Source organism: Taudactylus pleione, unplaced genomic scaffold (assembly GCF_031769625.1).
Source record: "Taudactylus pleione unplaced genomic scaffold, aTauple2 ptg000007l, whole genome shotgun sequence".
Taxonomy (NCBI): Eukaryota; Metazoa; Chordata; class Amphibia; order Anura; family Myobatrachidae; genus Taudactylus; species Taudactylus pleione.
The window spans coordinates 6,053,625-6,080,599 of NW_028284410.1; positions in this window are offsets into that span (position 1 = coordinate 6,053,625).

Consider the following 26,975-nt stretch of genomic DNA (forward strand, 5'->3'; position numbering starts at 1 on the left):
GAATTGATAATTGGTGGTGCAGTCCCTGGCTGAAGAATTGATAATTGGTGGTGCAGCCCCTGGCTGGCTGAATAATTGATAATTGGTGCAACCCCTGGCTGAATTGATAAATGGAGCAGCCTCTGGCTGTCTGAAGAATTGATAATTAATGCAGCCCCTGGCTGAATAATTGATAATTGGTGCAGCCCCTGGCTGAAGAATTGGTAATTGGTGGTGCAGCCTCTGGATGAAGAATTGATATTTGGTGGTGCAGCCACTGGCTGAAGAATTGATAATTGGTGGTGCAGTCCCTGGCTGAAGAATTGATAATTGGTAGTGCAGTCCCTGGCTAAAGAATTGATAATTGGTGGTGCAGCCTCTGGCTGGCTGAAGAATTGATAATTGGTTCAGCCCCTGGCTGAAGAATTGATAGTTGACAGTTAATTGTTGATGCAGCCTCCAGGCTGCGTAGTAGTGGAATAGAGAGCTATGATTAGTCCTGCAACAGTCTTGAGGCCTAGAACTCTTGGCAAGTTGCGGCCATTACAGCCTTGAGGGCTGGTGAAGAGTGATGACAGCTGGCCTTTGGGCCGTGAAGCAGGATGCAGCATTTCCGTGTAGCAGTTTTAAGGGTTGAGAACCCTATACTGAATGTCACTGTTGTGCAACTTGTGCTGTCGGGTTGACACAACAAGCAGCATTTGGTTCAGAATTTTCTATACAAAAAATGAAAGAGGCATGCAGGAGATGCTGTCTGTGGCCATTACAATTTCTGGACATTCATAAATAAACCATAACATTAAAAATGTCAGGCACCATACTCCAACCAGCACATAATGTAAAGGAATAAGGTGCAAGATGGATTTGTCCTTGGGCTCTCCAACCCACCCTTATGTTGTATATATGAAACAGGACATTCACAGTTTAACAAACCAATCACTTCAGCGACAGGGACTGCCACTTGTGGCTGAAATTATTGGTGTGTTTGGACCCCTCACAAAACAAGCTGCCAATGCGCAGTGGACATTGGTGGCAATGATCCCATACACAAACTGTCTTTACAATACATTAGATTAGATGTCATCATTGTCATTCCCATCAGTGTGTGTAACCTTCTCTTCTTCACACAATTGAATTCGTCCCCGTTGGAATTTACCATTACAGAGTCAGACGCTAATGTCTTTATTGGACTTAAGTGCTGGTAATTCTTTGTGGAATTTGTAATTAATGTTGATGAACATAATTTTTTCCACATTTTGGGGAAGTAACCTCCTACGACGATCACTGACAAGGTTCCCGGCTGCGCTGAAAACTCTTCAGAGTACACACTGGAGGGTGGGCAATTTAAGTATATCAAAGCCAGTTTGTGTAAGGGACTCCAAATTGCCTCTTTTTCCTGCCAGTAGTGAAACGGACTGTCTGACATGCCTATTTGGATGCTATCCCTAAAATAGTCTTCCACCATTCTCTGAATGGTGACTGTATCAGACAAAGTCATGGTAGACATGTCAATCATTGTAGGCAGTTCTTTCAGACCCAACCAGATGTCATTAGATTTTGCTGACTGATCTGCATCACCACCAGCAGTGGGTCTCTTAGGAAAATTTAGTTTTTTCCTGGAAGATGTAGAAAATGAAGGAGGAGATGCTGCCATGTCACATTCCACTTGAGTTGCCAATTTTTTCACCACCAGCTCTTTGCTTCTTTTCAGATTTATGTCCATCAGAAAGAAGACATAAGGTATGACTTAAACCTAGGATCAAGTATGGTCGCCAAAATATAGTGCTCTGATCTCAAGAGATTGACGACTTGTGGATCCTGTTGAAGCGAATGAAGGGCTTGATCTATAAGTCCCACATACTTAGCGGAATCACTCTGTTTCAGCTCCTCCTTCAGTTTCTCTAGCTGCTTTTGCAAAACTCTGATTAGGGGAATGACCTAACTCAAGCTGGCAGTGTCTGATCTAACTTCACGTGTGGCAAGTTCAAATGGTTTGAGAACCTTGCAAAACATGGAAATTATTCTCCACTGCACTTGACTAAGGTGCATACCCGCTCCTCTCCCTATGTCATAGGCAATAGTGTAGCCTTGGAAGTCCATTTTCTGCTCCTCCATCCGCTGAAGCATATAGAGGGTAGAATTCCACCTAGTTGCTACCTCTTGCTTCAGCTGATGGCAGTGCAAATTCAACTGTTCTTTCTGGTGCTGCAACCTTCGACACGCAGTTGCTGAATGTTGAAAATGCACAGAAATCTTTCAGGCCACGAAAGCATCTCCTGCACGCCCCTGTCATATTTTAAAAAATATTGCACCACCAGATTAATTGCATGATCAAAACATGGGATGTGATCGAATTTGCCCACATGCAATGCTCGCACAATATTGCTGGCATTGTCAGAAATCACAAACCCAAGGAGAGTCAAAGTGGGATAAGCCATTTTGCAATGATTTCCCTGAGTTTCTCTAAGAGGTTCTCAGCGGTATGCCTATACTGGAACCGGTGATATACAGAGTAGCCTGCCTCTGAATGAGCTGGAGTTTGTTAGCTGTTGCTGCTGCTGTTTGCTCTGTTGGAGGAAATACACCTTCCCAGTGGGCTGTCACCATCATGTAATCTTTAGTTTGCCCTGTCCACATATCTATGGTTAAGTAGACAGTCGGCACAATAGTAATTCAGAGGACATTAATAAGTTTTTTTAATGCCCTTGTAAAGATTGAGAATTGCTATTCTAGAGAAGTGGAATCTAGAACGCACATTGTAGCAGGGACACAGGACCTGCATTAACTGGGTAAAACCCACTGCATTAATGGCAGACACTGGACGCACAGCTAATACCAGCATAGCTGTTATGGCATCAGTAGTCCGCTGTGCAGCTGGGTGTTTGCTGTCATACTTGTTGGCCAATGCAAAGGACTGTGTGACAGGTAATTGTTTGGTTGAACTTCCAGAATTACTAAAAGTAGTCTTCTTCCTGGTCCCCTTCTGGGATGAAGATCCACTTATAGCAAGAGCAGCAACAGCAGCACCAGGTGTAGCACTTGAGGATCCTTCTGAGGAACAACGGATAGGAGAGGAGTCAGTCCTTATGATATTGGATGCAGGACTACTTTAGATCATGAATGAGGATGTTGATGACAATGCAGGTGTTGGTGGTGGATATTGCAGGCAGTTGAATCCAGATAGAAGGTGTGACCATTGCCATGGGTTACGGCGATTCATCAAAAGCCCATGTCATGACTTTATGTAGTTTGTGTGCTCTGGATAAAATGTGTGTATTATTATAATTCCCCTAAAGGATATATTTCAGAAATGGCTGCTTGCCATGAATGGGTACAATATGTCAATATTGGATTGCATTAACTTTGAAGACAAGCTTCATGGACGTAACGTCTGCTCTCACTCTAGGTGGCCCTGCTTGAATAGAGCAAGAGGGTCATTTGTAGCACCTTACATTAGCAGGCTTCCTACAATAAAATATCTTCAAAGCCAAGAGTGTTATCTGAGGTTTGGGTCTTGTAGCTGTGCTAATTTAAATCTACACAGACCCTTGAAGAACAAAGACCAGTATTCTTGAGCCTGAAAAGGGTGGGGGCTGCTGGAGGATGAGCAGGTCATGGAACTATAATGCTCAGCAGTCCACACTGCTAGTTGTTCACTTCCAGGGAGTAGCTGAGAGCTAAGGAGTGCTCCCCATGTCGGTCTATGGTGGTCTCCCTCCACACAGATTCGCTAAGATCTCAGCGTAAGATACCTTAGGATTCTGATACTCTATCATTTTCTTTTATCTGCATCAATCTGTGAATTTATTCCTATTTGTATGTCTTGTTTATTTACCTTTTTTCCCTGTAATTTAACCCTGGAGATATTTCTCAATAAATCCTAAAACTTTATCAGCGTTATCTCTGTTCTCTAATGAATTCACGTGCCTGGAGAGGCCCATGCTATATTTGTGTAATAACTCTGAGTTTGAGTGAGATTTAAATGTCTGCCGAACATAAGAGCGCTATTTTAATACTCTTCGTAGTGGCAGCTTAGGTAAAACCCAAGTCACAACCACCCAGCTACGTCAGGTTGGCGTATCTGAGTGTAGGCTGGGCACGGTGTTGTGACAAACTGGTGGCAAGCGGTGGGATTTGATATTTTTGTTTTTATCATAAGAGCTTAAGTGAATTAGCGGTGTGTGCTGAAGTCCCAATCAGGTTTGCACTTGTGGAAAACACATCACTTCCTGAGGCGTGCCGATCTCCTAGCAACAGGAAGAACTGGAGTAACCCTGTCCTGTCTGAACATACTGTCAGAAAGTGTCAAGTCATGACCGCAACTTGTAACAACTGATTGCTGTTTGTTTTTTTGTCTCCAAAGTTTCAATACCCTGTGCTGCAAGTGACGTAACAGGGAGGAGGTTCCAAGATGGTCAAGGTCCTTACCTATACTCACTGGTTAATTGGCAATGGTCACAAATGGCTTGGCAAAAGTTGTCCGGATTTGGGTGGAAATAATTCCACACATGAGAAGTGGATTTTTTGGTCCTTTGCCCAGCCATGGCAACAATGGGATTTTTGCCACCATGGGCAACAACAACTGTTAACTGATTTACAGTTTTTACACAAACATTCTCGCCATCAACATCCTCATCATCATCAACATCCTCATCATCCTTGTTGTTATCGCCAACTAGATAAATATCCTCATCCGCATCGTACAATTCCACAGAAGCATCCTTGATTTCTATGTCAGAAGGCACACAAATGGTGGAAGGAGGATCCTCTTCAAGTACAGTATTACTAGAAAGGTCAGTCTCAAACATGGCAACAGTGGACACACTTGGACTCTCCTCGGGGATTTATGATTTTTCAGAGCACACAGTTGGTTCCGGTGTCTTACTCGTCACAACAATTTAAATTTTTTTGTACCTCTCCTACAAGCAGAGAGGCTTAAATTATCATTAGAACCATCAGTCATCAGAAATACAGGATAATACCTTATCCTTTCCTTGCCACTTATTGTAGTGAATGGCATATTGTCAATTGTTTGTTTCTCTAAAGCTGACGTAGCTTTACATTTTTTTTGCTTTAAAAGGGTAAAAGTTGATTTTTTTATCCTGACTTTTTGACAAAACTTAAGCCCTGGTATAACAGCCTTCATAGATGACGTTGATGGCCTTGCATCATCATCATCATGACTGCTGCTGGCAGCTACAAGACTGGTATATAGATCCTGCTCTCCAGTCATGTGACTGTCCTTCATTCTCGCTTTGCACACAACCACACACAAATTTTTTTTTCTATTTTTGGGCCAGCACCCCTTGACAGACAGCAGCACAGCACCCCTGTGCACCTACGCCGATGACAGGTGTGGCTAACATGCACACAAAAAAAATTGGTTATTTTAATTTTTTTTTATTTGAACACTGGGAGTGAACCCCTGAAAGAGACAGCAGCCCCTTGACAGACAGCAGCACAGCACCCATGCGCACCTACGCCGATGATAGGCGACGCTAATATGCACACAAAAAATTTAGCTTTTTTTCATTTTGGGCCAGCAACTCTTGACAAACAGCAGCACAGCAACCCTGTGCACCTACGCTGATGACAGGTGTGGCTATCACGCACACAAAAAAATATTTATTTTTTGGGCTGCAGCCCTTTGACAGACAGCAGCACAGCACTCCTGTGCACCTATGCTGATGACATGAGTGGCTAACATGCACACAAAAAATAAATTGTATTTATATTTTGGGCAGCAGCCCTTTGACAGACAGGAGCACAGCACTTCTGTGCACCTATGCCAATCACAGGTGTGGCTAACACGCATGCAAAAATGTTTTTATTTATTTTTGGGGCAGCAGCCCTTTGACAGATGGCTGCACAGCACCCCTGCAGACCTACACCAAATATAGGTGAGGATAACACGCACACAAGAAAATTGTTTATTTTTTGGGATAGCAGCTCTTTGACAGACAGCAGCACAGCACCCCTGCGCACCTATGCCAATAAAGGGTGTGGCTAACATGCACACAATTTTTTTAATTTTTTTATTTTAGGGCCAGCAGCCCCTTGACAGATAGGAGCACAGCACCTCTGCGCACCTACGCCAATGACAGGTGAGGCTAACACGCACACAAATTTTTTTTTTTTTTTTTTAATTTTGGACCAGCAGCCCCTTGACAGACAGGAGCACAGAACCCCTGCACACTTATGCCGATGACAAGTGTGGCTAACATGCACGCAAAAAAGATTGTTTATTTATTTTTTGGGCAGCAGCCCTTTGACAGACAGGACCACAGCACCCCTGCGCACCTATGTTGATGTCAGGTGTGGCTAACATGCGCACAAAATTTTTTGGGGGGGGGGCCAGCAACCCCTTGACAGACAGCAGCACAGCACCCCTGCGCACCTATGCCGATGACAGGTGTGGCTAACACGCCACAAAAAAATTGTAAATATATATTTTTTAACACTGGGGTGAACCCTTGAAAGAGGCAGCAGCCTCTTAACAGACAGCAGCACAGCACCCATGCATTGATGACAAGTGTGGCTAACACTATTTTTTTTCACACAGGGGGAGGGTGAAGAGCACCCCTGGACAACACAACACTACAGCCAGCCATCCCCTATGGACAGGACAACGACAGTCAGCCAGCCCCTATGGACAGGATAACAGCCAGCCCCTGTATAGACAACAGCCAGCCCTTATGGACAGGACAACAGCAAGCCCTATTTTGGACAACAGTAGCCAGCCCCTATGCACAGCATCACATGCAACAACAACAGCACAGCACAGGTCCCTCCCTCTTCTCTCTCCAAAGCCGGAATGAAAAATGGCGGCGATCGCGGGACCTTTATAGAATCCAAAACCGTGAGAATCCGACAGCGAGGTGAAGACGTTTTGCCTCATTTTCAGATCCGAGTCAGGCGGGAAAACCCGACTTGACTCGGATGTGCCTCGGATCCCCATAGTTCGGGTGGGTTCGGTTCTCAGGGAACCGAACCCGCTCAACTCTAATCCTGATGATCACTGCAGATTCTGGTCATGCACAGAATATTAAAGAAAGGGAGTCCTTTCTTTAGCGAACTAGGTGGATGGCTGGATGCTTGTAGATACGTATTCCTGTCCACAGATTTCTGATAGACAGACGTGCTGATGACATTATCCTGTAGAAAGATTGCTACATCCAAAAAATGTATACTATGTTAATAGCCAGGGATTCCTCTTAAGAGTTAAAAGAGAAGCCAAGAAACTTAATAGCTGCACTGTAGAGCAGCTTACTCCAAATCAGCCTATTTTATACTAACGTCTCCACCGGGTGTGGACCTGTTTGTGTTATGTTTATTTCTTTTTTATCATTTAACCACTTTTCGTTCATCATCGGATATTGGCCCTCATTCAGACCCACTCGCGAGCGGCTGTCCACTCGCAAGTGGGTCGATGGTCCGCACTGCACATGCACACGACGGAGGGAGCTCCGTCGTGCGCATGCACGAGACCCTATGAGCGAAGAACTTTCCTTCGCTCGGAGTGTCTCATCAAAGTGGGCGTGCTGTCGATGTTGACTGACAGCACGCCCCCTTTGGTGGGCGTACCGGGGGCGTGCCTGCCAGACGGAGGCATTCCCAAGGGAACGCCTACTGTCTGAAGCCGGCCCCACTGACATCACTAGTGATGTCAGTGGGAGTGATTTTGGCTCTGATAGAGCCAAAATCACTCCTGGCCTTGCGGTTGAAAAACTCAGGCTTCTGCTCGCAGTTTCGATGGTCGCGATGGTCAAGACCATCGCGACCATCATCCTGCACGCTCGTATATGCTGTGGGTGGTGACCCACAGCTATACGAGCGTCCGGGAGGATGCTCCATATTAATGGAGGTGGGCACTGATTCAGAGTGAGCGCTCTGGTCAGAGCATCCAGCTCTGAATCAGGGACTTTGTGTGTCCAGAGATTTTTCGGTACAGAAACTAGCCATTAAAAAAACCTTTTTGTGAATACGGGGCAGAACACAAATGTAAGTCTTTTTCTTGCTGGATCATTGCTATGTTTTGAAGTGTGAATATGTTTACATAAAGAAACCTTTATTGGCATGCAGGATAGACAAATAAAAAAAACTGGCCAACAACACACTGTGCAGATATTAAGGCCTTGACCTACTGACCATTAGGGGTAAATTACTGAGATTTGATTTTGGTCAAGATTGCAATCTCGGGTAAATTTAGGTATGTTTTTCATCTTGCAAATTTATTAAAGACAAACTCGCGTGAGTTTGGGAGAGGGTTTTCATTTTTCACTGAAAAACTCGGGTGAGATTGCAAACTCGAATCAACTCACCATCGGCCAAACTCTGAAGTACTTTTCATGAAAAAGATGCAACTTGGGAATTTACCAAGAATCAAGATTACAATCTCGGGTGAGAATGTAGCAAAGTTGCAGAGAAATTGAAGTTTCAAATAGACCACCACCTGAGCTGCGAGTTTTGCAGAAACATACACAGATCAGTGTGATTTGTGTATGTTTCTGCATGTGTACTTAATTTAAAGTGTTTGTTTAAAAAAAAATGATGTACGCCCCCCCCCAAAAAAAAACATAACCAGCCCGGACTGCTCAGCCAGTCCTCCTTCTAAATATAGGGGGGAAAAATGCGTAGGTGGGTCCCCCTATATTTAAAACCAGCAACGGACTAAAACTGACAAGGTGAAATGCCACAGCCAGGAAACCCTATCCCCGGGTCTCCACGGCCAGAGGATTAACACCCCAAGCCAGTCAGTCCAAGCCGGAGAACTCAGGGGAGGTGGAGACCCCCCCAAGAAGGGTTCCCCTTCTCCCAAAATCCCAGGCTTGGGCTGAAGCCCGGAGCTCTTCCCCGCACACCTGGACTGTGGGTACGGGAGGAATAATGTGTTAAATAGTTATAAACTATTGTATAATACAGTAGAACTACAGGTGTCAGCATGCCTGCCCTTTGATATTTGAGTAACTACAAGTGCCAGCAGGCGGCCAGCACTCGTACCTCCACTGTAAAATAAATAGTTAAAAAAAGACAATACACACATACCGTAAAGTAAAACTTTATTACACACCTACCTACCTCTTTTACACATACTTACCTGTGCCAGCTGTTCGGTCCACTTCTCCCATTTAGAATCCATTCGGAGTACCTGGAATAAGATCCTATACTCACCTCCATCCTTGTGCTGCTCTCCATAGCATCCAGGGGTCTTGGCAACATAACGAACTGAGTAACCGTACCCAAATGGGCAAGTATTGGTATTTGTAGGCACACATATCAATACTTTGCAAATTACAGCTGACGGGCCTCCTCAGGAAATCCCATGGCCTGCCAGCCAATCAGAGGCCACTTTACATGTAGCGGCCGCTCATTGGTTGGGACCCACGTGTAACTATATACTTTACTATCGAAGATATATAGATTAAATTTTTTTGATATGGCAGAGTGACATTGGGTCTTTTCAGTTGATGGTTGAACACTTGAATAATATTGATAGCCCAGTGCACTTTATCTCTTCAATTGATGGGCAACAGTTGAATTTCTGGATGTTTTGGTTTTTAAGAAGAATAGAAGATTTGATTACACCCTCTGTCACAAACCAGTGGACAGGAATACAACCCTTTTGGCAACTAGTCATCATCCAGATGCCCTGAAGAATAATCTACCGGTGGCACAATTCATGAGAGTTCTTAGGAATAACTCTGAAAGTGACCTAGCTGAGATCCAGTTGGAGGAGGTTGTACAGAGATTCAAGGCACAAGGTTATAACAAGAAGACTATTGATAAAAGCCTCACCAGGGCTCATAAGTTCTACATACTATATATATATATATTTTTTTTTTTTTTGTAAAATAAATATATATATATATATATATATATATATATATTTATATATACAAAGTATGGCATGTCATCACTGACAACATAATTGTCAAGCTATGTCTACCAATGCATATAGGATGTCAGTAGCTAGCAAAGTTCAGCTCTGTCCACCAATGTGTATAGACAGATATTTTATCAATGAGCACCTATGTATATAGAAGGTAATTTTATTAATTTCCAGTAATATAAAGCACTTTAAAAAAATACATATTGGATTTAATTTTATGAGGATACACCAATGTACAGTATATTGGTGTTAATGACTTCTCACCAATGTTTGAACTGGCCTCCATTATCACCACCAGGCACCAAAGTATTTTGTAGATTTTCCATTTCCTGATGACTATGACAGTGTACAACCAACATAATTATACTTTTAATTGTTTCCATTATTATGATAAATATCCTTTATTGGTTAGAATCAATTTAAGAGAAAACTTTGTTTGATTTTATGTTACCTGGAATTGTTTTTTATATAAATGGTTTTATTTATTTTTTTAACAGAAATGGCTGTTACAAAAAATAAACAATTCTGGACAGGATTCTTTGATTTGTACCAGGCCAATGAGTGTCTCTGGAAGGTAAAGATCAAAGACTATTTGAACCGACACAAAAACAATCAGGCGCTTAACCAACTCTTCGTGTACAGTAGAGGCCACGACAGTGATGCCGACATTGACTGGGTAACAGGAAAGATCCAGAATTTAAGAACTGTGTTCATGAAGGAGCACAAGAAGTATGCTGAGTTAAAGCATTCAAGAGCAGGGACAGATGAAGTCCAGAAGCCAAAGTTGTGGTACTAAGACCTGCTCACCTTCATCCTGGAGAAAGAGCCAAAGAGGTGGTCACGGTGCTCACTGGAGCCAGATGCGGCAGACGTCCTCAGAGAGGAATCAGAGAGTCAGGATCAGGTAATTAATCCAACAGTGCAAACACCTTGTTTGTTTTATTAAATAAAGATTTTTTTTTAACAATTATAGTTTATAGACAAATATATAATATTTTAGAAGGGTGTGTCCATGTTGAGTAATCAGCAATTATTTATTTTTAGCTATAATACTAATTGCTAAATGTTTGCTAAAAGTTGAGTGATTAACATTAACAACTTCTCAGATTTTGTCATCTAGTTTAGGGCCAAAAGGTTGCATCTACCTAGCTGGCTGACTAAGCTAAGTCACAGCAGTGGGCGGCACTAACATGTGGCGGTTCAGCTTCCAACATGGTACAGAGAGGCATTGCAGTGGTAGACAGGATGGCAGTTTAATAAACTATACGACCCCGAGGAATTTTAAAAACCAAGAATGTGTTCCTTAACTAGGTCAAAGGCCCGACGGAGTTGGAATATGTTTATGGGCTGAAGACAGAGAAAGGACGGAAGGATTGATTAGTTTTTATTTAATTTATTTAATTTAATGTTTTGATTCTTAAAAAAATTTATGAGGAAAGATCAATCTAGGATCAAGTTATTTGGTTCCTAAAATACATCTTTGATCTGGCAGAGGTTTTTTTATTCTTTTATATATCTAATAAAAATGAGGTGGCCTTGCTTGTGGAGGTGCTGCTAGAACATAATGTCAACAGACATTTCCTAGTTTGTACTCAGGGAGGTTGTTAGGGATAATGGGACCAAGACTTGCTGTTTACATCAGAGCAAAGCAGCCTGTAGTTCTCTGGCTGAACTAGAACTCTCAGCATCTATGATGTTTGCTGTGCCTACTGGAAGTTATTTTTCAACAACAGGTGTGGTGCTTCAGGTTAACTTAGCCTGCTTTACGCACTGTATGTACCATGTAAATATGGTTTTTATTTACCAATATACACAACTAATTTTTGTATTAAACATTTTTGCACTCTATTGCACACATCCTGGCAGGAAGATGCTCTGTGATACTGCTTATATTTGCCCACCCCATCAACTTGGTGGTTCAGAATTTTCTTTAAAAAAAATGAAAGGTGCATGCAGGAGATGCTGTCTGTGGCCATTACAATTTCTGGACATTCATAAACCATAAAATTAAAAATGTCAGGCAGCAATACCCCAAACAGCACATAATGCAAAGAAAAGAGGTGCAAGATGGAATTGTCCTTGGGCCCTGCAAACCCACCCACAAGATTTTTTATGAATAAGAAAAGAATAACACACTGCGTTTTCCACTAACAGTGTCACAATATTTTTTATGAATACAGTGCATTTCCACAAACAGTGTCACAATATTTTTTACAAATACACTACCTTTCCACTAACAGTGTCACAATATTTGTTACGAATACACTGCATTTCAACTAATAGTGTCAAAATAATGTTTATGAATACACTGTGTTTTCCACTTAGTGTCACAATATTTTTTACAAATACACTGCGTTTTCCACTTACTTTGTCACAATATTTTTAACAAATACACTGCACTTCCACTTAGTGTCACAATATTTTTAACAAATACACTGCATTTCCACTAACAGTGTAACAATATTTTTCACAAATACAATGCGTTTCCACTAACAGTGTAACAATATTTTTTATGAATACACTTTTCCACTTAGTGTCACAATATTTTTAACAAATACACTGCATTTCCACTAACAGTGTCACAATATTTTTTATGAATACACTGCATTTTTCACTTACAGTGTCACAATATTTTAAATGAATACACTGCATTTCCACTAACACTGTCAATATTTTTTATAAATACACTGCATTTTCCACTTACAGTGTCATAATAATTTTTATGAATACACTGTGTTTCCACTAACAGTGTCAATATTTTTTACGAATACACTGTTTTCCACTTAGTGTCACAATATTTTTTATGAATACACTGCATTTTTCACTTCCAGTGTCACAATATTTTTAACAAATACACTGCAATGCCACTAACACTGTCAATATATTTTATGAATACACTGCATTTTCCTCTTACAGTGTTACAATATTTTTATGAATACACTGCGTTTCCACAAACAGTGTCATGATATTTTATACAAACACACTGTATATTTCACTTACAGTGTCACAATATTTTTTATGAATACACTGCATTTTCCACTTACAGTGGGAAAATATTTTTAATAAATACACTGCGTTTCCACTAACTGTGACACAATATTTTTTACAAATACACTGCATTTTCCACACAGTGTCACAATATTTTTTTATGAATACACTGCATTTCCACTAACAGTGTCACAATATTTTTTCAGAATACACTGCATTTTCCACTTAGTGTCACAATATTTTTTACAAAAACACTGCATTTTCCACATACTAAGTCACAATATTTTATACAAATACACTGCATTTCCACTAACAGTCTCACAATATTTTTTTACGAATACACTGCATTTTCCACTTACAGTGTCAGAATATTTTTTTATGAATACACTGTGTTTCTACTAACAGTGTCACAATATTTTTTCAGAATACACTGCATTTTCCACTTACAGTGTCACAATATTTTTTACAAATACACTGCATTTCCACTAACAGTGTCCCAATTTTTTTTACGAATACACTGCTTTTTTCACTTATAGTGGGAAAATATTTTTAACAAATACACTGCGTTTCCACTGACACTGTCAATATTTTTTACAAATACACTGCGTTTTCTGCTTACAGTGTGACAATATTTTTTATGATTACACTGCGTTTCCCTAACAGTGTCCATAAGTTTTATGAATACACTGCATTTTCCACTTACAGTGTCACAATATTTTTAACAAATACACTGCATTTCCACACAGTTTCACAATATTTTTTATGAATACACTGCAGTTCCACTAACACTGTCAATATTTTTTAAGATTACACTGCGTTTTAAACTTACTGTACTGTTACAATATTTGTAAAAAATATACTGCATTTCTACTAACAGTGTCACAATATTTTTATGAATACACTGCATTTTCCACTTAGTGTGACAATATTTTAACAAGTACACTGCATTTCCACTAACAGTGTCACAATATGTTTTACGAATACACTGCATTTTTCACTTACATTGCCACAATATTTTTTATGAATACACTGCATTTTCCACTAACAGTGTCACAATATTTTTCACGAATACACTGCATTTTCCATTTAGTGTCACAATATTTTTTATGAATACACTGCGTTTCCAATAACAGTGTCAATATTTGTTACAAATACACTGCATTTTCCACTTACAGTGTCACAATATTTTTTACAAATATACTGTTTCCACTAACAGTGTCACAATATTTTTTGCAAATACACTGCGTTTTCCACTGTCACAATATTTTTTCTGAATACACTGTGTTTTCCACTTACAGTGTCACAATATTTTTACAAATACACTGCATTTCCACTAAAAGTGTCACAATATTTATTATACACTGCGCTCCCACTTACAGTGTCACAAACAATACGTGTACGAATATTACACTGCGGTCTGACTGGCACCGTCAGAGTAAATAAATAATAATAATAATAATAATAATATAGTACACTGGGGTACAGCACAAATATATATATATATATATATATATATATATATATATAATTTTTTTATTAATTATATTATTAGCTTTTATTTTTTTATACACTGGGCACCCTTGGATGGACACCCCTAATTGGACACAGATGCCCCTGGATGGACACAGCAGCCACTGCCCTTGGATGGATACAGCAACACCTGGATGGACACAGCAGACCCTGGATGGACACAGAGGCCCCTGCCCTTGATGGACACAGCAACCCCTGGATGTACACAGAAAACCATGGATGGACACAGCAGCCCCTGGATGGACACAGCAGCCCCTGCATGGACACAGCAGCCCCTGGATGGACACAGCAGTCCCTGCCCTGGATGGACACAGCAGCCCCTGCCCTGGATAGATACAGCAGCTCTTGGATGGACACAGCACATCCGATAGCTACACTCTCCACAGCCGGAGTACAAATGGCACTGATCGGGGGACCTTTATGTAATCCAAAACCCACGAGAATCCAACAGCGGGAAGATGATGTTTTGCCTCGTTTTGAGATCTGAGTCACACGGGAAACCCCGAGCCTAGCTCGGTTCTCATCTGGGATCTGAAAGTTCAGGTTCAATAGAGATGAGCAGGTCCGGTTCTCAGAGAACCGAACCCACCCAAATTTTGGGGATCAGAGGCAATCCGAGCCAAGCTCGGATCTCACTGCCTGCCCCGGATCCCTCTGTCGAGGCAAAACCTTTTGATCCCGCTGTCGGATCGCAAGGTTTTGTATTGAGCGGGCTTAACTCTGATTGGCTGAGAGAGCCATCTGTCATGGCTCTTAGCCAATCAGCGTTAAGCCCATTGAATATGGGCACAGGAAGGAGATGCTGCCCACCCATCTCCCGCTGCCTGATACTGCTGGCACCCCCCGCTGCCGATCCCCACTGGCAGCCTCCCCTGCTGCCAACACCCCCTGCTGATGACACTGCTGGCACCCTGCATTGAGGAAACCACCAGCAGCCATGCACTTCCGACACCATCAGGACCCCCACACTGAGGACACCGTTGGCACCCCCACTCTGCTGACACTGCCGGCACCCTGCGCTGAGGACACTGCCGGCACCCCTGCACTGCTGTCCCATGTACTGAGGACACCTTCAGCAACCCCATACTGCCGACATTGCCGGTACTCCCACACTGAGGACACCACTGGCACACCTGCACTGACGACACTGTCAGTACACATGCACTGAGGACACCGCTGGCACCCCCACTCTGCACTGAGGACACTGCCAGCACCCCTGCACTGCTGCCCCACATACTGAGGACACCATCTGCGACCCCACACTGCCAACACTGCTGGCACTCCCACACTGAGGACACCACCGGCACCCCTGCACTGCTGACATTGACAGCACACATGCACTGAGGACACCGCTGGTACCCCTGCTTTGCCAACACCGCCGATACCCTGCACTAAGGACATTGCCAGCACCCACGCACTACTGCCCCACATATTGAGGACTGTCAGCGACCCCGCATTGTGCCACTTCCACACCGAGGGCATCCCTGCACAGCCGACACTGTCAGGACTCCTGCACTGAGGACACCACTGGCACCCCCGCTTTGCTGACACTGCTGGCACTATGCACTCAGGACACTGCCAGGGCCTCCATTCTGCCAACATCGCCACACTGCCAACACTGACAGCATTTCTGCATTGACGACACCACTGGCACTCTCGCATTGAGGACACTGCCAGCACCCTGCACTTCCGACCCTGCTGTCACAGTAAGTGCACTATTGGTGTATCCAATCCACACTGTATAACACACTGTATCCATGTTGGAACTTGGAAGCTGAACTGCCACATGTTAGTACCGCCCACTGTGTCGCTTAGCTTAGTCAGCCGGCTAACTGGATGCAACCTTTTGGCCTTAACTAGATGAAAAAAATAATATTGTGAGGTGGTCAAAATTGATTGGAAATTACTGGAAATAAATGTTAATGAGGTTAATAATACTGTAGGAACAAAAACAGGCCCATTTTATGTGATTTTAGCTGTTTTTATGATATTTTAAGAAAAAATCCAGATCCAAAACCAAAACCGAAAAAACAAGAGATATGGTAAGAACTTACCTTTGTTATCTCTGTTTCTACGAAGTCCATAGGGTCCACAGGGTTGACCTTGGGGTATAGGTTGGGAACCAAATCCGGGCACCACGCAGTTAAAGCTTTTAGCTCCCAGGATGCACTGGGTCCACTTTCCCTATAACCCCACCCCCAAGCCAGAGGCACCTCAGTTTGTAAGTAGCCAAAGGCCGGAGGAGGAGAGAAAAAGAGAGAGAAAACTGGAACACTCAATAACCATACTCACCGAAATGGGAGACGGAAAACCGGTGACCAGCCACACAGCCCATATGAAGCCAGGTGCGTCAGGGCGGGCGCCCTGTGGACCCTATGGACTTCATAGAAACAGAGATAACAAAGGTAAGTTCTTACCATATCTCTTGTTTTCTACTTCAGGGTCCATAGGGGGTCCACAGGGTTGACCTTGGGGATGTCCCAAAGCAGTTCAACCAAGGGTGGGGACGCTCCTGTGCTGAGAGGAGAATCCATCGCCAAAAAGGAAGCATCCTGAGAGGCAAAGGAAACCAATGCCTAGAACCTTAAAAAGGTGTGGACAGAAGACCACGTGGCCACCTAGTAAGGCAAAACAGCCGAGGCGCCACAGCGAGCCGCACACGAGGGTCACATGGCCCGAGAAAAAACAAGCATCAACAACAGGAAGGCCTACCCATGGGTAGGCCCCTGAGGAAGACCTACGAGGCCATCCAAGTCAACATTTGGTTATAGGCCGGCCATCCTTTCCTGTGAAAACCAGAAATCTCAGACCACCAATAAGGAGTCCGATTTCCGTAAGGAACCTGAACGGATCACATAAATCCAAAGAGGCCAGACCACAGTCAATGAGGCCACACCAGCCGAGAGGACTGGGGACAGAATGGCCGTACCATAAGTTCCAGAATAATATGGAACCTGAAAACCACTAAGAAGAAACACAGGGCGAGAGCAACTCCCACCCTGACATGATGCCCTCCAGAAGAGGGAGCCACATGAGAACGCTCCCAATTCAGACACTCTCCTGGTTGATATAAACACCCTGAGAGAAAGAGAGAGCCTAAGCAATAGACCATGTAATGGCTATCACAACCAGCGGTTCCATTGACTGTCCCCGGAGGTAACGAAGAACCACTACTTACTCCCAAGGAGTCCCTAGGGAGGACAAATGGAGGCATAATCAAGAAAACACTCCAAAGGATGAACTGGATACCAGAGTGAAGCAATTCCATATCTTAACCATACTGACAGTGTAGAGATCCGCACTGTCAGGAAGACCAGGCCAAGTGTGAAACCCAAGCCAGCCGGAAGGAATGCCAGAATATCTGGAAATCCTGGACACCGGAGGATTGTATCGACAGGTACAATACCATAAGATTTATGGCTGCCACAGTTTGTGGTAGGTCCCAGCAAAAGCTGATCCATGTGCTCTAATCATTCCAACGATGACAAAGCCAGGGAAGCCGTAAGACCACTGTAAGGACACAGTCAAAGACAAACGACCCAGGTCCAAGGCAAAACCAAGGACCCTGAGACAACAGGTCCGGGCAGTGAAGCATCAGGGATGGAGTATCGATGTAGAGACTCCGAAGATCCAAGTACCCCTGACATCTGGGGCAATCAGGAGCCACCAGCAGGAAAGCATCTCCGTCTCGATTGAAAACACTTCCAAAGACCTCGAGGAAGAAGGGAGACCGGAGAACACAGGTAAACAAAGTGGAAGGACCACTTCACCGACAAAGAGTCGCTGAAGTTTGCTTCAGAATCCCCAGAGCTGAACTGTAACACCCTAGTGTGATAAAGTCAGAAGGCCATGAGGGTCACCTCAGGGGGGCCCCCCCTGCTCACCAGGAGATGAAACCTCTCTTGGGGAAGAGACTAGTCCCCGGGATGCACGTCGTGACGGCTGAGGACTCCCGCTTCCCAATGGAGAGCTCCTGAAATGAACGCTGCCGAGATGGTCGGGAGGAGACCCTCGGACTATGTCCGAATATGTGACATACCTGTCATTGCCACCCAACGAACAGTGTTGCTAAAAAGGAAGCCACTGTCCTGACCCTGTCGGACTGAACCTTTTCAGGTTCACCGGGAAACAAGAGTTATGCCAGAGTAAGTTAATTGACAGAGTGGAATCGACAGACGTCCAACTGCACTGAAAAGGATTCGGTCCAGACACTGTCCCTAGCAAAGAAAACCCTGGACGAGATGGCCATAGCCACCCGGACAGGGACCGACTTGCCTCCGGAGAGAGCATCATCGTTTGAACAGTTATCCGACAGAAAAAACTCATTCCATCTGGAGATGAGCCAATTATGGAAAGGCCTGGAATGGAACTGAGCCCATTCCACCATGCATCCCAGAGTGTAAAGACATCTGTCGACTGCGCAGACAACCATGTACTCCTAATGGAAGAGAGGAGATTCCGTCTTACGCCAGAAGAATTCTCAGATTCTGAGAATCCAGCAGGGATCCTAGATGAAGAATACCCAGAGAGGGATGCAGGGAGGACTTTTTCCCCGTTGATTAAACGTCTGCACCCTGAAGAAGCCACAGTCATCCTGACCTGGCCGTAAAGTACCCCGGTGATCCCGCTAAGAGCAGGAGGCCGTCCAGGTACAGGAGCATTGGGATATACTGAACAGAAGAACTGTCAGAAAATCCAAAACGCTGGTAAACCCCTGTGGGGCTGAGGACAGTCCCAACAGGCAGAGCCCGAAAAATTGTAAGTGTTGCTGTGATACAGCAAACCTCAGCCCATGCTGAGGAAAGGTCTCTGTAAGTACCCGTAGGCACGCGTCCTGTATATCCAGTGATACCCTAAAGTCCCCAGGTTCCAAACATCGTATGATGGAGCATAGGGATTTCCTCCTGAGCCCAGGTAGCTTTAGGAACTGGTTCAGGGAATTGAGACAGAGAACAGGCCAAAGAGGACCATTCAGCCACCGCACCAGAAAGAAAACAGAACAACCAGTCCCTCACTGAGATAGTGGGGATGGCCCAATTAGCTCCGCTTACCGCAACAACTGCATAGCTTTCTGGATCTGTAAGGCCCTTGTAAAGAGGGCGTACCCTCCTACCCACGTAGCCGCGGCAACTTGACACTAATACCGGGCGAACTGAGAAAATCGGTATCTCCCAGTTGTAGGCCTGTCCCGTCAGACTGAAGAGATATCCGTAGGTTCAGAAGCAGGATCGGCTGGCAGTCCAGGCCTGCTCGGTACTGGATATGTCGGCCCTTGTAGATGCCGACAGTCTACGAAGAAACAGACCTTTAGGCTGACCGAGAGGACAAAAAAGACTTAACAGACTTAGTCTGAGGCCTTGTAGTGTGCATAGCTGAAAGCGGTAAACTTGTCGTTAGTAATACTGCCAATGTTACTACAATCTTGTCAAGGTCAGGACCAAACAATATCAACCCTAAAGATGGTATCTGCACCTCTGCATTCTCAGAGCGCAGCCATAGGGTATTACGGAGGATACAGTCGCAGCCGGAACTCTGAAAGTTAGGAGACTGGTATCCAATATAGGCATGTCCACCTATGACAACTGCATATATTACATGAGCGACCAAATACATTTGAACCCCCGACGTGTTGGAGGGGAAAAAACGTTACAAATGCATCAACCCAATATGCAATAGTATTAACCAACCATGCTATAGCCATGGTAGGATGGGTAACAACTCCCGAAAGCAAGTATACTGATTTCAGGCAGAGTTACCACCTACGGATCCGAAGAATCCGACCACGCAGGAATGGGAGGCGTAGTAACGTCTGTAATCAGACGAGTAACACGCCCATCCCCCCCAGGAGGGGCTCGTGATGACCCTCAGGGAATTTGGGACAGGAGGCCAAACACTGTTGTAACACCTCCTATCTGGCAACAGCCAGAGTCCCGCTATGCGATCCACCCGCTAGTCAGCAACAGGTAACCCGAAGGCACGCAATACTGAGGGTGTATGATACAGGTGCAGGTCAACATTCACTCTAACCAGAATGGACCTGCTACCAGCCCTAAAGCAGGGATAATAATACCTGAAATAGGCTTCCCCCCGTGTAAGAGGGAAAGAGCCCCGAACAGTACCCAGTTCACGGCAGAGCCAACTGGGAAGTAACCACAGGGCGTCAACCACGCCAATTAGCGTTTCGTAGAAAACGACATCCACCCAGGGTGGCTGTTGTGGTAATCCCTGCAAGGGGAATGACAGACTATTGTGGCACCAGGGGGAATTCATATACTGCAAAAAACCCCTGCAGGGAGCGGTAGTCTGTGTCACAGGGGAAGAGTGCAAGAAGCTGCGAGATACCCTGAGATGAAAAGGGCAGTATGGTGAAGTAACCCCAAGTGAGGTACAACAATGGGGCCCGCCCGGCGATCCGCAATTGAGAGGATCCCGAGAAAACAAACCGCCCAAGGGGGTCGTGAAAGAGGCCGGCACCAGATGACGCCACATACAGAACCCTTTATGAGTCAAATCCTCCGCACTAACACCTGCAGCACATGACTTGCAGGATAGTAAAAATGGGTGCAGTATAACGCTCTATCTCCTGGTCAGACATATCTGACCCATCTTGGCGGAAATATTAAGCAGCACTATACTGGTCCTGACTGATGCCAAAAATAGCTGCAGGGACCCATTTTCAGCGTATGCAACACACAGTTCCATCTAAAATATGGCAACGTGCAGCACGCAACAGTATGTGACAAACCACACAAATATTAACAAGTATATAAATGTGAGGTCTCAGAACCACCCTAAGTACAGCTGTATTAGGGCAGATAAAGAAAAGGGATAGATATACACTGACAGGTGAGAGAATAAAGTACAGTCAGCACTAGCATAAGTCACATACAATGCAGATATATACATATATACATAAACATGTCATATAATATACTGCACTATTACACTGCATTCAACTGCCCAGATTCAGTGTCTGGGAAGGCTACAGCGCTGTGTACACTGACCTGATGGTGAGGTACGCAGGGGGACTGGACTCACTGCCATCCTGAGAGATTTCTGCTGCACCACAGAGATAAAATGGCCGCTGGAGACCTCAGAGGAAGCGTGGCCCGCGGAGGAAGCAGCTCAGCGACGCCAGACTATGGATACTGAAAGGCGCGCTGAGCTGAGGGGAGGAGCCGCTGTAACAGGGAAGGCTGCCTCCCCTGGCCGGCTATTAACCCCCGGGACGCCGGCTCCCTGCACCGATCGTTAAGTCCCTGGTGGTCTAGTGGACACACGGGGTATGGGGGGCCCGCCGCCACTGCCGGCGCCTCCGGTCTGTCCCCTGAGACCGGAGGCACAGGACTGCATTTGAAATGCGCGGATCACCGCAAGCGGTGATCCGCGACCTTACCTGCTCCCCGTGGATCCGGCAGCAGTCCTGGGCGCCCGCAGAGTCCGGCTAGTACAGACTCTGGGGTCCCGCTGAGATCCCCAGATCTGTACTGGCGTCTCAGCGCCAGCGGGGTGACGGAGCGGCAGCTTAGACGTCCTATGGACAGTCCGACGCTGCCGCTCTGAAGAGTCCAAAGTCCATGAAAAAACTTTGTCCCTAAAAAAATAAAATAAGCTTAGGGGCTGCTAATCAGCTCCCCCTGCGCTAACGGTGACCCGACTCCGGCCGGGCACCAACTTAAACTGAGGTGCCTCTGGCTTGGGGGTGGGGTTATAGGGAGAGTGGACCCAGTGCATCCTGGGAGCTAAAAGCTTTAACTGCGTGGTGCCCGGATTTGGTTCCCAACCTATACCCCAAGGTCAACCCTGTGGACCCCCTATGGACCCTGAAGTAGAAACAAAACACGGAGGTGAGGTTTTGGCAAAACCAATCCAGATCCAAAACCAGGGGAGATCCAGATCAAAAACCAAAACCAAAACACGAGGGTCTTTCGATATTTTGGCAGCTGGGGATCGAAGTTCGAAAGCATGATTGTATAGGTGTGTGCGCAAATCGGCACTGTGGTCAGGACCTCCTATCGGAAGTGATGTTGATCGAACCATCGCATCAAAAGAGTGATTGCAATTGATGTGTACCTAGCTTAATTCCAATGGTTTGAGTGTTTTTTTGCGTACATAAGTTTGTAAGCCTTAACTAGCCTGAGTTGAAGATCAGGTATAAACTCCCACCAACCTACTACAGTCTAATCCAAGCCTTGTGCTGGGGGTCAAAACCTGAACGACTTGATTTGGTGAAGTCCCAGTATGAAATAATCCCTGACCATGATATAATATTGGGGGCCTACATTATATTTATGATCTACACTAGAAGTAATGGTAGAAGGGGCAATGAACTGATTCGCAGCCCAGTGCTTTGGGCCAGACTAAAGCTGGCCACACACTAGACCAGCTTACATCCAACCAGCCAACTAGTTGATTGGTTGGAATGAAAATCTGGTAACGTATGGGAGTAACTGATGATCAGCAAGTTGCTCTTAAATGCCACAAAACAGATGAAAATGGTCGTTTAGACAAGTTTGTTAAATGTGTGATGTAAACAATTTGTTCAAACAACAGTTTTTGTCCATTTTCCGGCATTTGGGAGAAAATTGCTGATTGTCATTTGCTTTCATCCCTTACCAGATTTTCATTCCAACCAATCATCTAGTTGGCTGGTTGGACAGATAATCTTTAGATGTGTGGCCAGCTTTACTATCTCTGGTCCATCTACCTGCAGAAATAAGAGAAAAAAAACAAACTGGTGCCTAGCATAGTGCAGGAATCTCTCTGTCATGGTGATCACTGGGCATATAATGTCACTTGAATGATTTGTGCTTATTTGATTTTCTTACTGCCTTATTAATAACTTTTTGGTATTTGTATTCTAAAAATGATTTAGCAGTACAGTATAGTTAAAAGACATAGATTAAATGGATATTCATAGTGTGAACAAAACCAAATTCATTTGATCACTTAATGCACTGTAAAAGTCATATTAAATTAAGCTTCCTATAAAATGTGTGCTTTTATGTAACTGCTGAAGGGTCAACCTACTAAATATATTTATTTTATTTTGTATTTTCTCTAGATATCATAAGTGAAGATCTGTATGGGGCAGGGTCTTGGCTGACATGTCGCTGCTATGCAGAATATACGTAGCTCCCAGGCTTGGGATTTTTTCAGTAAGCATGCCTTCATAGGATGGGATTCAATTTTCAGATCTTATTAAGATTTTTCAGCTGTGTCACAATGAAAATAGGCAGCTCAATAGCCGCAGTGAGAAGCAGAACCAGAAGTGACAGCTTTAATCGGCGGCTTTTGCACTGTCCATGGGAGCTGCTGAGCTATCATTGTGTATGTATTAAGGGCAAAGACTTGTAATGTGCTTTTAGCCAACTTATTAATATGATGGATTTCTGCTTCACCTCACATGATTTTCTAACATGGTAAATTAACAAGAATACATACTAAACTTTAAGTCATAATGGAATTAGTGATCCTGCTATAATCTCAAAATGAATAAAAATGAATGGATACTGAACATTTTTCTGTCACTGGTTTCAGTCAGAGAGTCCATTTATATTATAATAAATAATTATAACACAGTGCTTAACGGAGAATTGTGACTTTTTGTTATCTGGGCCTTAAAGTAAGGAGACAGACTGACTCGCCCAAGGTCACAAGGAATGGGTGGTAAAGCTACTACACTATGTAGACAAAAGTGATTGGACACTCCCGTGCAAGCAAAATGCATTCCATGCATACCATTGCGCACGAGTTCCAAATGGCTACTATTGTGGCAGTTTCGGCAAGAACACTTTGCAGGGAGGCCCATGCACTTGCAGTTCTACGGAAACAACTAATGTTTTAATCAGGATGACCATGCCACCTGTCGTGTTTCCAGGTCGACGCTGGGCTGGTATACACAAAATTCGGTAACACGGATGGACTGGCCAGCTCAGAGTCCAGATCTTAACCCCATTGAGAACCTTTGGAAAGAATTGGAGCTACGGGTGCATTCTAGGCCAACTTGACCTTCTTCAGTGTCACAGTTGGTCACTGTACTTAAGGAGGAATGGCAAAACATACCGCCTGCTGTTTTTCAGGAACTTGTAGTTAGTTTGCCAAGAAGGGTGTTTGCAGTAATCACTGCACATGGTGGACCTATAAAGTACTGACATCAATAAAATCTTGTTGATCTATTTGCTGTCAGTGTCTAGTCACTTTTGCGTACATAGTGTATTTAGTATGGATCCAGATTTAATACTCTTCCAAAAGGAATTGACATTGGGATTTAAACTCTTGGATATTCCCATATTTTTTTTAATTTTCCATGCAAATGTAGACTTGTAAAATGCTAGGATCTCAAACCAGAACACCTTTGGGGCTGATTCATAGTTGGACGCAAATAGCACTGCTACTGCATCTTTGTACGGGATCTGGTCTATAGATCTACAGTAAAAAGGTTGACAATGTCTAGATAGACACCAGATGTTAGACAGTCAATAGGTCGACAGGGACAAAATGTTGACAGGGACTAAAGGTTGACACTCAGAAAAGGTTGAATGTAAGAAGATCGACAGGTACAAATGGTCAACACAAAAATGGTCGACTTACACCGATGGTTATGGTTATGCAATTACCCCAACGGTTAGGGTCAGGCATCAGGAGGAAGAGTTAGGGTTAGGCACCAAGGGGAGGGTTAGGGTTATGGTGAAGATCAGGGTTTATGGTGGCCTTTTGACCATGTCGACCATTTGTACATGTCAACTTTCTTACATGTCGACATTTAGTATGTCGACATGTTGACCCTGTCAACCTATTGACTGTCTAACATCTGCTGTCTATTTAGACATTGTTGACCTTTTTACTGTCTATCTTTCAATCCACACCCGTAAAAAGATGCCTCCTGTCGGCTTCCGCAGCATCAGATCTGCCCTCATCCAGGGGCAGATTGGGATGGAAAACCAGCCCGGGAAATATCTGGAAGAAGCCCAAATGGAGGCAGGGTCTTTTGAGGGGGGTGTGGTTTGTTAAGCAGGCGGGATTGATCCTCATAGAGCCTGATTTTGAGTCTGAGGCAGTCACGGCCTTCCCTGCAGTTGTGTGAGGGACTTTATGCTAATACTACTACAATGGTGTAAAGCCGGAGAGTCTCATTGTCAGTGTCTAAAGACACTGCAATCATGCTTTGTGCATCTTTAGACGCTACCATCAATCACACCATTGAAACTTTCCCCAGCCCTACACTAGGTGCAGATCATCTGATCTGAGTATGACCTCCAGTGTGAGCAATTCAGTGTCTGTATACTCAAACACTTTCAGCAACACGTCTGTGTCACTATTATAACACACCCATACTATGCTATATCTGCATCTGATTAGCCAGCCCCATGTAACTGCCCAGGAATGTCCAACACATTTGTAATACACTTCTTTGTGCTTGCGTCTGAATCTGTGCTGCGGCTCTGTATGAACAGCACAAGGCCGCATGCATGGTGCAACCCAGACGTAAAATATTGCACGGGAAAACCATAAAACACATTGGCCTTCACAGGAAAAAAACAAACACACACACACTGGCCCCTACAGAAAAGAACAAAACACATTGGCCTTAATAGGAAAAGACAAACAACTTTGTCCAAATATATTTAAAAACAAAAATAAAATAAAATAAAATGAAATTCCCCATTATTTCAGTCAGACATTTTTTGGACACCATGTACCCTAAGCTATGTGCCATCTGGTTAGATAGATTAGATATAGACTTATGCATACTATATAGATGGCTATATAGATTTCACCATGCTCTATATAGATTCAGCATATACTATATAGATGGATATAGGTTGCATTCAGTACTATATAGATAAATGGTAGCTACAGTGACTAGAGATTGATAGATAGATAGATAAATAGATAGATAGATAGATATAACAAGAAAATGGTGTATGGCGCTATTCCTTCAGTAATATACAGTTCAATCCTTTAAACACAATAGAGTTTCCACTTTGGATAATGAAAATTATTCCAACCAAGTCGCACTCCCATAATTTATGGGGTGGCTGCTTTTCTCCAGTTGACTGTTTGTCCAGACAGTACCAGGTTCATTTCTGTAAAAAAGATGAGAAAAAAGAGCTCCTCCTAGTACAATACCATCAATAATTATTGATTCCGTCACCTGGCACCGGAGTAAGATACATTCTATAACATTGGACAGGGCCGGGCTGCATGCATACCTATAATATGTATATGTATACGGTATATATATATATATATATATATATATATATATATACAGTCAGGTCCAAAATATTGGGACATTGACAGAATTTTCAGATTTTGGCCTCTATTCACCACCACAATGGTTTTGAAATGAAACAAACAAGATGTGTTTTAACTGCAGACTTTCAGATTTAATTTGAGGGTAATTACATGCAAATCGGGTGAACGGTGTAGGAATTACAACAGTTCCAATATGTGCCTCCCACTTTTTAAGGGGCCAAAAGTAACGGGACTATCAACTCAAAAGCTATTTCATGGACAGGTGTGGGCTATTCCCTCATTATTTCATTATCAATTAAGCAGGTAAAAGGTCTGGAGTTGATTCTAG